Source organism: Fukomys damarensis, unplaced genomic scaffold (assembly GCF_012274545.1).
Source record: "Fukomys damarensis isolate Sample0158 unplaced genomic scaffold, DMR_v1.0_HiC HiC_scaffold_14, whole genome shotgun sequence".
Lineage (NCBI taxonomy): Eukaryota > Metazoa > Chordata > Mammalia > Rodentia > Bathyergidae > Fukomys > Fukomys damarensis.
Window position 1 is genome coordinate 75,179,270 of NW_022900926.1, and position 18,900 is coordinate 75,198,169.

The following is an 18,900-nucleotide window of genomic DNA, read 5'->3' on the forward strand; positions in this document are numbered from 1 at the left end:
AAACCATCCTCAATCATTCTTCTCAGAATTAATTACTGTGGGCACATCTTTAGTGTGTGACTTAATAGACAGTGATAAATTTGAACTTACTTATATACATGCTTCACTTTTTATATAAAGAAGATAGACAGGAACTATATCTGATTCACATCAAAATTGTAAAGGACCTCTCCAGAGAAGTAACTTAATAAATATTTATTGAAGTAAATTTAATTTAGAGTCTAAGTATGCTGGTGTATACCTGTAGTCTCAGCAGCTCAGAAGGCTAAGGCACAAAGATCCCTTGACTCTCCCTGAGTTCAAGACCAGCCTGGGCAGCATAGTAAGGCCCTGTCTTAAAAATATTTTTCCATCTTGTCAAGTTTTTTAAAAAACAGAATACCAGGCCAGGGATTTAGGTCAGTTGCACTGCGCCTGCCTCACAAGCACAATACCCTGAGTTTGATCCCCAGTACCAAAAACCAAAAACAAAACAACCCTCCCCGCAAAAAACCCTGAATTCCACACAAGTAAAGCTTAAATTAAGGCCCATATGTTCTTTAAACAAGAACTGTGCACAGCAGCTGCTATGTACACACCATTCTAAATTTCTATTCAAAGGATGCTCCAAAATGTTTCCCCGATCAGCTTTAATTTCCACCACAAGTAGTTGAGCCATTGCTATCTAATATAGCAGAATAAGAAGTTCGCAGTTGTCCAGGCCACCTGGAACTGCCCCTCTGTGATAGAGACAGCAAGGTTACTGGACCTCTTGAGTTTAAATCACCTTTGGCCTCTAAAAACAATCCTTTGTGAAAATAAAATGTATTTGCCTGAAATTCAGTACTAAGAGTTTCTCTATTCATTTTAAATAGGGATGTGGATATAATTCCACACCCCTATATTATATTATGTTTTGTGTAAATTCTCTAAATGTTAAATGGAAAACACAAAAAATATTTAGAAGTATTTGAAGGTTTTGGTCATTGAATGCTGATCCACTGAGCATTTTTTCTATGAAGCAAGTATTGATCAAGGCAATCCACAGGAGCCAGCATGGGTGGCACATGCCTGTGATCCCAGCACTCTGGGAGAATGAAGCAGGAGGATGAGTTTGACCCCAGACTGGACAACATGAGGATTTAAAAAGAGCCTGTCTTGACACCTGGGATTTAGCTAAGTGGTTCTCCAACCTGCCTTGCAAGTACCAGGTCCGGAGTTCAAGCTACAATAACAACAACAACAAAAAAAGACCCTGTCTCAAAATTTTTTTTTCTCATTGAGTTTATTGGTCCATGTTAGGTATACAGTACAATTACATTCATCATTGGCACCTTGTCCCTTTACATGACAGGTCTTGGTTCTCATTGTTTTCCCCTTATCCCTACCCTCCCTTCACCCGCTCCTCCCTTCCCTATTTAAAAACACTTTATTTCCATTTTCTCATGTTTTTTTTCTTTTCCCTTATTACCTTTCCCCTACCCTTACCACATCCCCTACACCTTTAGTCCTTTTCTTCCTATTTCACTTTGTCAATTATATCATTAGGATCTTATGTACCATTATAGTTTTTCACACCAGAGAAACTATTTGGAATTTATGCATGTGTTACTTATTTATTTCACTTAGGAGTATATCCTTAATATGTACCAATTTTCCTATGAATGACTCTAATTTCTCATTCTTTATGGCTGAGTAGTACTCCATTTTATAGAAAAACCACATCTTCTTTATCCAGTCTCCAAATGATGGGCAAATGGGCTGTTTCCAAGTTTTACCTGTTACAAACTGTGCTGCTATAAACATAGGTGTGCATATATCACTGTGATATGATTCTTTTAATTCTTTTGGAAAGATACCTAGCAGAGGGATGGCTGGGTCAAATGGGAACTCTAATCCTAGTTCTTTGAGGTATCTCCATATTGATTTCCATAGTGGTTGAACCAGTCTGCACTCCTACCAACAGTGGAGAAGGGTTCCTTTCTCCCCACAACCCTGCCAACATTTGTTATTGATTGATTTCTTGATCGCAGCCATTCTTTCTGGGGTGGGAATGTAGCTCAGTGCAAAGGCTCTAGATTTAACCTCTAGTAAAACACAGAGAGAGGGAGAGGGAGAGGGAGAGGGAGAGAGAGGGAGAGAGAGAACCCATTAAAATGTGCTCTTCATTTGCAGAGCTTGTAGAGTCCAAAGTCAAGAGAAAGGGTTAGAACTGAGGTGTGAAATAATTGCAGACTGCCATCCCAGTGGGCAGGAATAAAGCCTCCTCATCTAGAGATAGGAGAGCTCCTCACAAACACTTCCAGTGTCAGTACAAACACTTCCAGAACACAACCCACACACCTTGAGAAAGGGCTTCCAGGAGGCAGGCAGAGTCAGATATTAGTTCCTAGGTAGGGCTGCTACAACAAATCAGTGCCAAGTGGGTGGCTTAAAGCAAAAGAAATGTATTCCCTCACACTTCTAGAGGCAAAAACTCTAACTGAAGGTGTCTGTGGAGCCACGCTTCCTCCCTCTGGAGAAAATTCTGTTCCTTGTCTCCTCTAGCTGCGGGTGGCTCTGGAATTCCTTGACCTGTGGTCCCATGGTCTCCTTGCCACTTCTGCTTCTGTGTCCTCTACTCTGTGTGTTTGTCTAGTAAGGGCCCATATGATTGCATGGTGTGCACTGTGGGTTTGTCTAGATGATCCAGAACCATTTCTCCTCCCAAGACCTTCACTTACTCACATCTTTTACCATATAACATTTACAAATTCTGGAGACCAGTATATGGACAAATTACAGGGGCCATTAGTCAATCCTTTGCAGTCAGCTGCATAATTTGCAGGGCCCAATTCAAAATGAAAATGCTGGGCTCCACATTCAAAAGCCAGGAAAATAATGCTATTAAAAATACTAAAAAGTTGGGCTGGGGATTTAGCTCAGAGGTTCTGTTGCCTACCTCGCAAGCCCAGGGACCAGAGCTTGATCCCTCGTACCAAAAAAAAAAAAAAGTACTAAAAAGCTTTTTTCTTTTTTTTGGTTGTCTGTCTATCTCTCAACTTGTCATAGTTTGGGGTGTTTTTTGTTTTGTTTTGCTATTTTGTGTCCTAAGCAAAGAAAATTTAAATTTTAAATTATTTGCATGTATGAATTTACCATTCACATTTGCTTCATGCAGTTCTGTAACATTTAACTCATACAGAATCACCAAAACTACACAATTTGTGTTTCCTAACTAATATGTGTATGATTCCCTTCTTATCAGAGCAGTGAAAGTGCTGCATAAAACTAATACAGTCATTTTGATTGAGTCTGTGGATACACAGATTTCCTACCAATATTCTGTCTTTGACTTACTTAGGATTAAGAAAGGACTACCAGGGCCGGGGATTTATCTCTGGTTCCAGCGCCTGCCTTGCAAGCACAAGGACCTGAGTTCAATCCCCGGTACCAAAAAAAAAAAGAGAAAGGACTGCAAGGAACAAGAAGTCTGGGTTACCCTCTTTCCCTTTCCTTCAATGTTGTCACCTTCAGGGTGAGTGGTCAGTTAACACAGGGAAGCAGAACGAATGAGAAATGGTATAGTAAGGTCTCTTGGTAATACCGGGTTCTTAGAAGACCTGGGAAGGCTTTTTTCTCATCTGAAGCAATGTCTGGCTCTAATTGAAAGCCCAGCTTCTCCAGGCTGTGGGCGCCCTTCCTTAGTCATAGACTTAGCACAGTTACCTCGCGTGGAGCCTTGCTGCATTCCGGCCCAGTGCAGGTGCACCGTGATTCCGTGCTAGTGAGGCACCATAAACACGGCAGATGCTTGGGGGATACGGCCCCACCCACAAGCTCACTGGCTGCGTCTTTACACTCCGTCATTCCCCAGACTTCCCTTCCACAACACCAACTAGATTTACACTTAAGGATTCCAAGACGGCGTTCAGAGCATTCAATCAAGCATCGGGCCTTCTGAACTTAGGTCCTTTTTGTGTGGACACACAAGTTGCAAGATTCTGCCTTATAGCCAAGGACCCTGTGAGATAGTTTTTCCAAATGTGGCTCAGAGCCCATTTGTTAGTTATGAACCACTGATGGCGGTTAAATCAATTTGAATGTGGTTGTGACCAGCCTTAACAAATAGACATATAATTTAAAAATAGAAGTGTTTTACAAACATTAAGGATAAGCATTATTTTGTAAGATCTGTAACTCAAACATGAATACCTGAAGATCTATTTCTTTTTGTGGGTCATTGGAACTGCTATCCTGCTAGCCCATGGGGTTTGGAGTCTGAACATAATCTTTTCAATTCTCCCAATGACCTAAAAGGACGTCACTTGTTGTTTGAGTTTCTCCCCTATTCTTCATATTTCTCCCATATTCTCCCATATTTCTTCATATTCCTCATAAGGTTCAAGTTAGATAAGTGAAAGTGCTAGATAAATATTCATTATTAAGTTAAGCCTAAACTGACGCTTTACTCTAAAAATTTCATGCAAGTGGCTAAAAAAAAAAAACGGATACTTGAATAAAATTCTTAATACTGTCATCAAATATGGAATTAATATTTTTTAGTTTTATTTTAATAGACTATTATATCCTGGTTTGCTCAAACAGTTTCAAAGATAGAAATGTTTTCTCTTACAATAAATGCACGTGTACCTGAAGAAGTGGTCAATATCCAACCTTCCAAAGATAGACTATAACTTAATATTTATGCAGGATAATAAGCACTACCAAAAAAGGTCTGCATACTTACAGTATTCATAGCATTTTATTGAGTAAGTGGATACTATATAGTATATTTTATTCTCATTCTAAGAACTTTTTCTCATTCCTTCAAATGATTGAAAAGTACTTTATAATGAGTTGAAAGAGTATAAAGGCTAATTAAATATCCAAGTTTTTATATTAGTGAGTTGAGGTTAATATACCTAGTTATTTTAGGTAAATCCCTATAGTCTTATTTCCTAAATACTCTGACTGAAAAAACTTAAAGCAATATTTGAGAATGACAGAAATACTTAACCATTACAAACTTCCTATAACCTGGAATTAAAACAGAAAAATTATTTCTATGAAGATTTAGAAAACATCCTTTGGAAAACTTTAATCATGTGGCTATGATCTTGCACATGATCTCCAAACAAAATAGTGCAACTGGGCCATGGCTTTTTGGGAAATCATCTTTCGTTGGAGAAGGAAGACCAGTGATTTTGGTTTTAGCTTACTCACATTATGTAACACACACTATTCAGTTTTAGTTCAGGGAAAACAGGCACTTACTTGGGAGACATATATTTTAAGCTTTTGATTTTTGTTTCTAAAACATGGTTGATTTTTTAAGAAGATGTTTTTAATATAATAAATCATCTGGGTGTGATGCCAAATATAGTATAATAAAATCCAAACTATTTGTTCAAACTGGAGTACTTTTGCTCTTGAAAACTGTGTGGGTTTTCCTTTGTGTACCACTTTATTTTGTATTCTGTTCACAAAAGAACAGAGATCTAACAGCCACCTCATTCATCAGGGAAAGATGGCAAAGGCACAATTTCACTGGTCACTAGAGGACTGGTGGTTTTTAACTATGGCCCATGTGACAAAAGGAAACCCTAGTCTTTGGTGGAATGAGAACTGCATTGTAAGTGGGTTTAAAGAACAGTGGGACTGCCTTCCCCGCCCCCCAAATGTATACTCAGGAAGCATATTTCTAACATCCTTGCACCAGGTTGCAGATTTTACCAGTAAAGAGAAAGTGGGATTCCTAAAAACACAACGTAATTCAGACACATCTCTGGCTGCCAGAACATACTTCAGACGAAAAGGTGAAAAGCTTCAAGAAAGCAGACAATGGAGTTCCCAGAGAACCAGATGCAGTGGCAAAAATCATCTTGTGTGGATTTGGCTCCAGACATCAATGTATGCACCGAATCTTTGAGGAGGTGAGAAAAAAAAATAGGAATTAATAATTTCCAGATTCAAGGCTTTGGGGAACACTCTGGTCCACGGCCATTAGTCAATCTTTATTTTCTCCTGTTCTGTGTCTAGGCTAAATTATGTTTGTAAGATTTGTCTAAAGCATATGTTGTTTTGTTTTATTTTTTTCACTGTTCTTTTGAGATCTGCTCCTTCTCTCTGGCTTTAAATTGAGCATTTCCTCTGAATTGAGCTGCATTGAGGAGTAACAATTTCAAGAGTATTAGATTGGCCTTAGACAACAATTTAGGAAACCCTTGTCTAATGTAAATATACAGAGCAAATATGCATACACAGAGTATTTACAAAGCAAAATTTTTTCCCAAAATAGATCCTATACTATTAATTCATAATAAATAAAAAGAGCAATATAATTATAAGTGTTCTTGGGGATTCTATATACCATAATGCTTTCACCGCTTAATCCATCCAGCAATGATCCATTTACTAGTATTTTTATTATTTTAGTTAACAGCACTCTCACCAGAAAATATTTTCGAAATGTTTATCTTTAATATTTCCAGGAGTAAGCCACTAATCTCATGTATTTGTGTTTTAATTGGAGAGTTACATTGTCTAATTATCATTTTCCAAAATGTTAAAAAAGAAACCCAAAGTCCACAAACAAAAAATACACACAGATATGTCCTTTCTGGCTAGCATCATGGTTTTAATGCTTTTTAGGTAGAGAATATATCCCCCAGTTTTCCAAAGGCCAACAACTCCCTGTTATTTCTTTATTGTACATTTTGTGTTACCTTCCTAGCCAGGAAATGCATTTGATTTTACTACTTACCCAGACCATAGGAGACTTAAGATGATGATGATGATGATGATGATGATGATAAATTAGTGGGAATCCTGATAGTCTGTTAATTAAAGATTGCCATAATAACAAGCAGACCATTCGAACAGTCATAGGATAAAATGATAAATGAAAGATTTTTAGAATGGAAGAATTATCACAAAGAAAACAAAACACCTTTTAAAAAGTTTGTGGCCCAGGGGACTAAACCAGGGCCTCATATATGCTGGGAAAGTGCTGTACTATTGAGCTACATCCCCAACCCACAGCTTTACCTACTTACTTACTTACTTATTTTTTTGTTTGTTTGAGATGAGGGTCTCTCTATGATGCTCAGGCTGACCTTCAAAATCTAGATTCAATTGACCCTCCTGCCTCAGCTTCTCAATTAGCTAGGAGTACAGAAATGCATCACAATGCTCTGCTGAAATAAACACCTTTACAAAAGTGAGAGATTTTATTTCAGAAGTCTAGAAGCTAGGTCTGAAGTAAGATATGAATTAAGATTATATACCAGAGATGTACAGGAATATCTTTCAGAACTCTTCCTTGCTGGACATCTCCCTAACAGGTCACTATATACATAGTTAACAATACCTGCTTGTTAAATGAGCATATCTAAATATATTTAAAATTGTAAATAAGTCATGTATTTTACATTTCAAATTTGAAGAACTTTCAACATGTCTATAGCTATCTCCCTTCTTTACCAGCACCATTAAAATGGAACCTCTTTGGAAGTTTCATTAAAGCATTAACCACTCATTTCTTTATTACCCTGATACCTACCTTCTCTCTTGGATTATGATCTTTAATTAAAGTGAAAATGGTTTGATACTGAAAATAGAACTTTTACAGACATCTACTTCTCATTGTAGAGTAGAGCAAGCTGGAGGTGGTGGCACACACCTGTAATCCCAGCACTTGGGAGGCTGAGGCAGGAGGATCACGAGAAGTTCAAGGCCAGCTTGGGCTACATAGTGAGTTGAAGGCCAGCCTAAACTACACAGGGATACCCTGTCTCAAAACAAAACAACCCCACCAATATCAGTGTAGAACAAGTACATTTGAATGTCTAGTAACCACCAGAAGGGTAGGAACTGAGCAGGTGCCAATCACTTTTTATGTTGGAAGGACCCCAAGAGTGTACGGACCAATTCTTATGAAAGGAGGGGAAGGAACCTTAGCAGTATCAAAACTTTATCAAAAGTCCTACAACCATTTTTTATGTTCCTTCATTTTGTTTTTTGAAATTGCAAGTTTTTCAAAACACTTTATCCTTGAACTTGAGCCTTTATTTTTCAAGGGAAATTTAATTTTAAAATAATGGTGGTTTTTTTCTAACTAAAGTAAAAAATTGCATTATACATATAAGACAGATTTTTATTTGAAATTAATTCTTGTTTGCTTCTCAAACTTTAAGGAACCCAAATTGAAAGGCTGAGCTAATACATTTTCAGCATCCAAGACAATACAGAACTGAATTTTTGCATTCTGTTCTCAGTTCGGATTTGAAGTCATTTTATTTCCATTATTATGTATGAGATTTCTAGAACATGAATAAAAATTCATACCAATAAGTGATGCAAAGAAAACTGTGTTTGCATTAGTAAGGTACCAGTTGCAAAATCTGTCTTTCTGTTCATATCCAGGCTTTCTCGTTGGGGGAGCAGAAATAGCCTGACATCTCAGTGTCAAAAATCTCTACTAAAATAAGTACACAGCACCAAATAAGCCCGCATTTCTGGGAGAGTAAACACACATGCTACTATCTCTGTTTGTTTCCCATTATTTTATTCTATACATGGCTGTTAGAAAAATAAGACATGGTCATTGATCATAGCAGAACTGCTCGGAGGAAAGTTCCCCGTCAAATGGAGAACCTTTTAAAGCTACAGTATTTAATAAATTACCCTGTCCCTTCTCCCAAGCAGCACATACACAGTGCTTTTTATCGATCCATTCACGGAGTCATCTCACATTTGCTGGGCATTCAGTGGCAGGGGGGCGCAAGCACTGTAAATATTGTGGTAAATAAGATACTCTCTCACCTCCAGAAAGATACAGCCTATGAGGGAGATGGACATACAGAGATAGGCGGTCACTAGGAAGAAGGGGAAACAGTATATTTGAAACGTATCAAAGCATTGTTAGACGTGGGAGTTAATCTGTTGCCGGGGAAGCTTATCTTGGAGACATAGATGTGTTATATCATTCAAAGGCAAATGGCGCGGGGAGAAGTAAATGTCGGGAATTTAGCTTAGCGGTTCAGTGGCCTGCCTTGCAAGCGCAAGGACCGGAGTTCAATCCCCGGTATCACAAAAGAAAAAAAAAAAAGCAATGGGTCAGGATTAGACAGAGCTAATGACGGTGCCCGGTGAGTTTGCAATGTGTACTCGTCAGTGCAATTCACCCTCTGTGCTCTGCTATGAGCCCCACCAACAGAAGTACTAAAAGTAATTTTCTGTGGGTAGAGGAAGACGGGCTGAGACACCTGAAGGGCCAAGTATTTTGCCTTTAGCTTTTCCAGCCTGTCACCTCTAACCCTTTTACGCTTTATAAGAGTTACGTTCCCTGAGACACCTCACATACACACAGTCCTGCCAACCCTTTCCTTTATAGACACCCGAAAGGGTTCACATTGCAGTTTGTGGGCTCCGCCTATCGTGGGAAGTCTTAAATTTGGCTGTCCAGCAACTGAAGACTTTCGGTGTTGGAGAGCACCTACCTCATTTTGTGAATCTGAGGAAGGAGAGAGGAAAGGGCGCGAGCTAGGCGCGCCTTCTCCCCACCCTCTAATGTGACGTTGCTGACAGGAACCAGTGTCACTGAGGAGCAAGGATAGCTGCCTGGGCCACGAGAGTCCAGAGGAGGAGCAGCAAGCATCTAGGGGCTGCGATGCCACAGTCACGCCTAGTGACAGGGATGCTGTGTGACTTGTGCCCCTGCAAAAGATGTTGAAATTCATCCAGTATCTGTGAGTGTGACGTTACTTGGAAATAATCTTTGCAGATTATCAAATGAAGATGAGGTCATTAGCATGGATCCTCATCGAATGGCTACATCCTTATATATAAAAGAAAAGCTAAATGTAGACTCAGAGCCGGATGCACGTACAAGAATAATACCATGTGAACAAGAAGGCAGAGATATGAGCAGTACTTCTGGAAACCAAGGAATGCCAAAGATTGCCAGCCAAGCGCCAGACGTTAGGGGAGAGGCCTGGACAGATGCTCTCACATAGCCCTCAGAAGGAATCAATTCTGCTAACACCTTGATCTCAGACTTCTAGTCTCCAAAATTGTGGGACAATAAGTGTCTGTTATATAAGCCACTGATTTGTGGTGCTTTGTCATGGTAACCCTTATGAACAAATGCATGCATTTTTACTCAAGCTGGATCGCCAGCCTTTCTGACACTTTGTTGAGCTACTTGATGTCCTTCTAATAAATTATTTTCCTTAACTGAATTAGTCCTTGTTTGTCCCCCTAGAACCCTAAACAACCCTTCCTTTGGAATCCATTTGTCCTATATCTGTCACAACAACTTTTATTTCCACTTTAAGATTCACATGCTGGCCGGGCGTGGTGGTGCATGCCTGTAATCCCAGCACTTGGGAGGCTGAGGCAGGAGGATCGCTGTGAGTTTGAGACCAGCCTGGGTTACATAGTGAGTTCCAGGTCAGTCTAGATTCACATGGTTCTTGGAGAAACTAGTTTCTCTCAGGATGCAGGAGTGAGCTCAGGACTTCTGCTGAGCAAATCAACAAACACCATGATTCTTTCCCAAGGAACAAGTCCCTGAATATGACCCAATCACAGTCAAGTGCCAGTCTTTTAGTAGAAATGCTAAGGCAGAGATAGTCTCTCTTTCTGGATAGACATAAATAAAGATACCTGCAGCCTAGCAAGTCAGGCAAGCTTGCCTCCGCAGAAAACAAGAAAGAAGAAAAGAAACCCAGTGCTTACAATGTCTTTGAACCACTGGCTCAGGCCACACCTAAAATCAGCTTCTTCTCTAGACTTCTTATCACTTCAGCTACTAGTCCTTGATATCGTTTAGGCCAATTAGAGATAGTTTTTCTGTTCTCTCTAGTCAGAAGCATCTCAACTGGAATGCCTCCTTTATACCGTAAACATCGTCCTCAGAAATTTGATAAGCCTTTAAATTATGTGCTGTTAGAGAAACCACCAACAGAGTGAAGAGATAACCTACAATGTGGGAAAAAAAATTTTGCTAGCTGTTCCTCATACGAAGGACTACTACCTAGAACATATAAAGAAATTGCACCCCACCCCCTGATCTAAAGGCCCAATCCAAAAATGAGCATCTGACATGAACAGGCGCTTCTCAGATGAAGTAGAAACAGCAAGTAAATATAAGGAAAAATGTTCAGCATCACTGGTCATTTATGAGATGCAAATTAAAGCAACACTGATTCTATCTCACTTCAGAAAGAATGGCTGTTATTAAGAAATCAACCGATAATAAACACTGGCAGGGCTGTGGGAAAAAAGGAACACTTCTCCACTGTTGATGGAAGTGTAGACTGGTGCAACCAGTGTGGAACTCAGTGTGGAGATTCTTAAATAAACTAAAATTTAAGGTTCCATTTGATCTTCTTGGTATCTTCTGGAAAGAAGTAAAAGCATCATAGCACAGCTATATGTGTACACCCATGTTTATAGCAGCATACTTAGGCTTTGTTTTTTATACAGTGGAGTACTAATCAGCCATAAAGAAAGATAATTTTGAGATATTTCTAGGTAAATGGATGTACCTTGAGACTATATTCTTAAGTGAAATAAACAGGATACACATATAAACACCACATTGGTTCTCTGGTGTAAGAAACAGAGAGTATAAAGGAGGACCAAATATATAGTAGATATTTTGTAAGACTTAAGTCTCACTTTTACTCCTGGAGCGTGAACAGCCAAGAGGCTTCCACGATGCTGGGCTCAGAAGCTCAGCAAGGCTCCAGGCTTGTCGGATTCACCCAGGAAGGAACACACCAGGCAAGTTGGCAAATAGACCTTTATTAGTCTGGCCAGATGGCACTCCCGAAGCCAAGTAGCTCAGAGAGGCAGCTAGCTCAGAAACAGAGGCCATTTTATATAGGGCTAAGCGGGGGGGTTTACACTTAAAACTTACAGGAAGGGGACAAAGGCAAAGAATCAGTGGATCTGAGCTAGTGGTCATCAAGCATATACTTGACCGTCATGTACTAATGATCAGCAGATCGATTATCCATTATTCCATTTACAACTTAGATTATAATGTTCAGAACATTCAACTACAGGCAAGCAAGGAGTGGCGTGATTTGTGTTGGGTCTCTGTGTTCACTACAGTTTCCATTTAGTTTCCCAGCTACTTCAAAGCAGTTACCTAACAATTCACAATTAATCATTAGTTATCCTATAAGAGATGGGGGGAGCGACAGTCTCTAGGTCGTTTGCTGGTCAACATGGAGTCGCTCTGGTTCAGTCAGGCTCTTACAATTTGAAGTAGGAAGAACATGTTCAACTGTGTAAGGGAACTAGGGAGAGGGGCAAAGGGAAGGAAGGAAAAGAAAAAAATAGAAAATAGGGAAAAATGGAAACAAAGTTTTTGTAAAAGAGGAGGGGAAGAAGGATTAAAGGGAGGATAGGAGAATGGGAAAAAATAAGAATCAAGATATATCATGTGCAGGTACAAATTCCCTATGGTGAATGCGATCATTATGTATACCTAAAGTATATCAATAAACTTAATTTTGAAAAACGTTGTGTGCTGTTTAAAAAATTGTGCCTAATTTTGGAAGGAAAGCTCCTTTAAACCGATATGGGTCAATATGATGTTTTAAGAGCAGAGAGGTTATCATACAATTGCTTGATCTTAGTCTTGGAGGAAATAGTAATCATGATGATGGCGGTGGTGGTAATAGTTACCACTTCCCAACTACCCACTGTGCTGGGGGAATTTGAGGAAAGCTTCTGTGAAATAAAAACAATGGTTCTGTCTTCAACGTATGCCGGGCACTTCTGGCTCTTAGATATGATAGGAGCATCCAAAGCCTACACCTCACTTCCTGACTCACTTGCCTGTGTTTTCAGCTGCTTCTCCCTAAATCATGCAACATATACAGGTGGTCCTGTAATCACAACTCTGGCTGATAACTGGAACAGAAGACGTTATAAATTTATAACTCCATCTTCCCTGAGAGGGATGGAGTTGGAACTAATTTCCTCTTCCTGGTAGGGTTTATGGTGCCCTGGCTACTCCTGTGTGCACTCTCCAGGAGAGAGTAATAATGCTTTCTCTCATCTTGAATTTATCCTTTACTTAGTGTGGTGAGAATTGTATTCTGGATCCTGATTTGTACTTCAGTCTTTAGTGGCAGGTAGAAATCTTTTAACCATCACCCAGTTGCCATTCAGAAGCTTCCTCTTTGCATAGAAATCTTCCTTGAATCTGACTGTATTGGCTGCTGGAAAACAAACACAGACCCCACCCAGATATTCCTGCAGTTTCCCTTTTCCTGAGTACTGAATTTGACCTATAGCCTGCCCCAGATCTGAGTTTAGCCTGTACTCACTGCCACAGAGATTTGCTGGTCACTCTTTTTTTTTTTCTTTTTATTGAGTTTATTGGTACAATCTAGGTATACAATACAGTTACATTCATCATTGGGATTCTGTACCTTTACATAATAGATCTTGATTCTCATTTTTTCCCCTTGTCCCTGCCCTCCCTTCACCCCCTCCTCCCCTCCCCATTTACAAACACTTTATTTCCAATTTTTCAGTTTCTCATATTTTTTCCTCTCCCTTATTACCTTTCCCCCACCCTTCCCACTTTCCCTACACCTTTAGCTCTTTGCTTCCTATTTCACATTATTAATTATCTCACTAGGATCTTGTGTACTATTATAGTTTTTCACACCAGAGAAACTATTCAGTATTTCAGTCTCTGTATGAACATTAAAAATAGGGAATCCTAAAATGAAACTAAAAAGGAAAGTAAAAGAGAAAAGGCAATGATGTAAAATTAAAATATTCCTTAATTCTGAAGATGATAATGGTCCCTGAACATATTTAAATTGCTTCTTGCTCTTGTAGTCTTATATTATTCTTTTTTTTATTATTTAGAGAATATTAGTTTCTGTAATCAAACCCACGTAGATATGACCCTGCATATTTAATACAGTGCATTACCCCTGTACAAATGGGAAAAAAAAATAACATTCCTAGACCAATATGGCTGTTAATTTCTGTATAATGCTGGTCACTCTTAAAGAAACCCATCAGATATTTGATTCTTTAGCCGTGCTCTAGTTCAGTGATGGGAACCTTTCAGAGCTTTCAGTGATACAAACAGCCCTCTGCGGCATGTGTGCCATAGGTTCGCCACCACTGCACTAGTCCTTTCTTCAGTTAGACCTCCAGTAAATGTCACAGCCAAAGCCATATGTATTGTGGCAGTCTTCCAACAAGGCTCTTCTGCTTTTATCTCTTCTTATGCCAGATCCTGGAGCCCAGTGTTCCAGCTCTTGTCTCCTTTCCATGTCCCTGGCTCCCTTGTAATCTCACCGCTAACCTGTGCCTGCTGTTTCAAAACAGTAATCCAGCAATTGCTTTTCGCCTCCTTAAGCAAGGGCCACACTTTCTTTTGCTTTAGGTTCCCCAGAACCTATTACCACTGAATCAAGTGGCAAGAGTCCTTGGGTATCTGAAATCAAGAAAATAGATCAATAAAAATGTGATGTGAATGAAACATGAATACACACACCCAGGACAGTGTCAGCAGAGGGACTCACAATAAGGGGAACTTCAGATATAGAGGGGTAAAACATCAGACATATGTGAGAATTATGTGTAAAAAATGAGAATTACAGTTAAGCAGCACATATTAGCAGGAAAGTATATCAATACAGATAGCTTTACAGGCACTGAACCAATGAAGTCAAAAAAGGAAAGAATTAATTATGCTATTTGGATGCTAATTGCCTTCATTTATACATGTTTCTTTACATTAAAGAAATCATTAAATATTTCTATATGCAAATTCCATATGGCTTCATACGATTTACAATAGCTATTTATGATCCAAAACTCAACAGATTTTTAAAATCCAAGGGACCTTTATTCGAGAAAGTTATAATCCGCTGATAAGGAAAAGGTCTGGAAACTGCAGAGATAAGTAAAGAAATCAACATGAAGCACAAAAGTATAAGTACGTGGATGTCAGTCATGTAATACAGAACATAGCTATGTATCTTAGAGTATGTGTGCTGAGAGTGACATCCAGTTGAGTCAGAGAGGAACTGGCTTCTGGAATTAGATAAAATTTAGACAAAAAAATTAGAAAAAAAGAAATTGCACATGTAACTCACATAGAACACTATTTTTAATGTTATTTTAGTTTACCTTTGCTTTTTCTTGTCTCTCCCCACCCCCTACTATTACTCCATTTGGGAGTAACAAAAAATGTCCTAAAGATCTCAACACAAGGTTTAGGTATTCTGCAGAGACTCCTACTTATCACGGTTGGCCAACTTTCAATGTGTTCTTTTCCCATACTAAACATGCAAAATAAAATAAATGTTTATTGTTAACAGAGCTCCCTTTTCACTGGATTCATTTCTATAAACAACTGTCTAACTTGTTTTCTTCCTGCTTTTGGAAAACTGGAAAGTCCTTGCTTTTCTTTGTTGCCTACATCTTCACTGGGTAGTCATTCCAGCTTTATTACAAAACAGAGTGACATTTCCCAGGAAAAAAATGGAACATATTTTGAGCCTTCCAAGTATGGTCACCTTAGCAAGATAAAACCTCATTTTATTTTTGCAATACCCATGTCTGGATCAGGTCTCAGACTCTAAGACCCCACATGTGAGAAAACTCAGGACTTACAGATTCTGGTTTTCCTTGTGCTGAGTCAGGAAACAAAAATGTCACTTTTTTTTTCTGTTCTTTTTTCTTTTTTTGGTAACTCTGGGTTTATCCTATTCTCTCCTAACCAGATGCTTGTACTTGGAAAAGACTCTCTTCTTTTTGAATGTCCACGAATGTGAAGACAATAGCTTACTTAAATGTTATTCAATGGAGAATACTGAGTCTATTGCGGGCATCCCTTGATGTGGTGTGACTTCCTGATGAATGGTTACTAATGAAGAAACTGCAGGAAAAAAAAAACTTATAATACTGGGAAAGTTTATTGTTGAATAATTTATTTGGGTTAATGAATGCTTCTTCTGAACTCAATGTTCATGTTGTTATAGGTGGAGTCATTCTTGAAAAGTTTTTCTTTGCTTCCTCACTCAGAAATAGAAATTCACTTTGTTGTGCCTTCTTTCCCAAAGAAATACTTGCCAAATTTCATCAGTACTAAACTCATCCCAGATCCCTATAATATAGTAACTATCGCTGAGTGAAAGATAATTTCAAATTTCAAAATTTTCAGCAAGCTACGTAGGCATCTACTAAGCTTAGAGTAACACATATTGAACTGAAAGGAAAAAAAATATCTTTTGGGCGTTTCATGTTAAAGATTTGGCCCAATACAACTTTTATAACTTTGTGTGACATTTTCTCTCCTCTCTGGCAAATCAGTTTTTTCTTTTATGTGTGTAAAATTAAGACTTTCATTAAGATGATATATAAAACAGAAACAAAATATTTCAGAATTTATTAAGAGCTCATTATGGGTAAGAGTTGGAACTGGAGATTTGGTATTGGAAAGATGGACATATTCCCTCCCATACTCGTAAGCTAAGGTGGAGAGAAGCAGCTAAATGAGCAGAAACAATCGAGCATAGCAATTTCTGTTCATTTTTCATAAAAAGAGCAATGTTACTTACTAAAAGGCAAAATAATTTTAAATATTATCTTGGAAGAAAATCTGTACATGGACTTTGCATTTTACATGAAAAATTATCATTTACCTCTTCCTTAGTTTGGTACAAGAGCTTAAGTTTTCATACTTTGGTCTTAATATTAATGGAAAATGTCTAAGCAATTCACAATTGCCAATCAGGATCTTCTAAAGGAACTTGTGGGTGATCAATGAAGAACATAGTTAAAATATGACTGTTGGAAATTGGACACGGGAAATACACCAAAGCTTAATTTCTTACTGTAAGAAAAAAAGGTCTGAAAGGATATAGTTTAAGAAAACCCAGGGTAGAAGAGAAAACCCACTGTGCTTTAATCATAGAGCACATTTGAAATATCTTCTATAAGCAACTTGAAATCAGGTTCTAGAATTTTAGTTCATTGCATTGAATTTTGCTTTTATTCAGGATTGAAATGAAAGATGTAAGATTCAGACATCTCCTTCAGCAGCTTGCTGTTAGGTGGGCTAGAAGACAAAAAGGTAGTCCTAACACATACACCCTCCAAGCTGAGGAGAGCACATAGCCTGCAGCATTCAGAGCACACTTGCAAAACACAATTGTGGAAAGAGCACGGCTGGTTCCTGAGTCTGTGGTTGATCTATACAGGTTGGCAGAACAGAGGGTGCACGCAGGTAGACATACTAGAGAAGTACTGAGATTTTAACTTGAACTCAATGGAAAACCTCAGAAAGGCTTTTGAGCCATGGAAGTAAAATGGCATTGTTAGGTGACTTCTTTCTGGAAAGATCTTCCTGGTTGTGTGGTGGAGAGCTGATCACAGAACTGGAATCAGAGATACAAAATAGGGGTCTTCATGGCAATTCTAGAAGAAATTGTTATGAAATCCTGAGCATGAGCAGCATTCACAGAGGGGGTCAGGGAGGGGATTTTATCTGAGGTCCAAGATGAGAAGATCAGTCCATGCTGAAGTGGATAGTGGGATGGATGGTGGGCCCCTTTACTGAAACCGGGATTGCAGGAAGAGAAAGTAGATTTTTGTGAAAGATCAGTTGGATTTTGAATGCTTGTGCACAAGATGTCTGTGGGTGGAGAATTGCAGCAGGCAGCTGGAAACAGTGCCTGGAGCTCCAGAGCAGAGATGTAGACTTCAGATAAGAAAAAATTGTGTGAGAGAAATTACCCACCATGAGCATGTGAGAAAAAGAGGTCCAGGACACAAGCTTGGTGAATACAAACAGTTAAGGGCTGAGCAAAGAGAAATTCTAGAAGCTGACCAAGAAATAGGGGAAATAAAGAACTGGAAAGATCAGTATCATGGGATCTTAGGGTGGAGAGGATCAGGAAGAAAAACATAGTCCATACTGTTAATTGCTGTGAGGCGTCCATTAGGTAAACTTGGCAAGAGCAGTCTCAGTGGTAGGGTGGGACCCGAAGTCAGCTGGCAGGTAAGATGAAGAGTCAATCAGGGGTGCAGAAGCAGAAACCCTAAGCATAGATTTTTTTTTTTTTGGAGGCTATTTCTTTAGGAAAGGAGAGGTAGTAACGGAGCGGGTCTGTATGTGCATGTTTGGGAGTAAAACATACACGCACAAAGAAACCCTTCATTTGTTTCATTGATCTGTCTGAGTGACAGAGATGTTGGCAATGAAAAATAACAATAGACCTCCTCCAGTTTTCAATGCTTCTTTTCTTCCTCTGGTCTCCTTTCTTCTTCTTCCCTTCTCTCCCTCTTTTCCTTCATTCTCTGACCCCTCCCTCCTTTCCTTCCTTTCTTGTTCCTTCCTTTTTTCTTAGCTTTCTTAATACAAGAAGAACAAATCATCTTCAATGAGCAGGGGAAAATGTGATAATCTATAGGAATTAGGTATATAAAAAACAAAATTACAGGGCCAGGGATTTAGTCAGTGGTACCTTGCCCGCCTCACAAGTGCAAGGCCCTGAGTTTGATCCCTGGAGCCAAAAACAAACAAAGAAACAAAAAACAAAATTACAACAATTTTGTTTAATGGGGTTAATTGGCTTTACTTTTGGTTCTAGAATCCAGCATTCATTCCATTAAACACAGTAAATGTTCCAGTGAACAGAACAGAAGAGGTTGGTTTAATAAACAGAAAAGGCCTAAACAAATAAGAGAGGAAAACAAAAAAGCCAAATGGGTAATTTTAAAGGTACTTTCCTTGTCAGCCAAGGACAGGAAGACAAAACAACAACAACAACAAAGATCTAGTTAAGCTAGGCATGATAGTGCTTCCTTGTAATCCCAGCTAAGCAGGAAGCTGAGGCAGGAAGTTCTCAAATTTGAAGGCAGTCTGTAGTCCACAGCAAGATT

At 38.9% G+C, this 18,900-nt stretch overlaps 1 long non-coding RNA gene across 1 annotated transcript; it reads right to left on the reverse strand.

The window, feature by feature from the left end:
* Positions 1 to 5,740: 5,740 nt before the first annotated feature.
* Positions 5,741 to 9,478, reverse strand: LOC104850329. Its single transcript, XR_776938.2, has 4 exons — positions 9,462 to 9,478; positions 8,785 to 8,837; positions 6,725 to 6,797; positions 5,741 to 5,884 (listed from the first exon to the last, which is right to left on the reverse strand). It is a non-coding gene; the product is annotated as an uncharacterized LOC104850329 (long non-coding RNA).
* Positions 9,479 to 18,900: the final 9,422 nt, after the last annotated feature.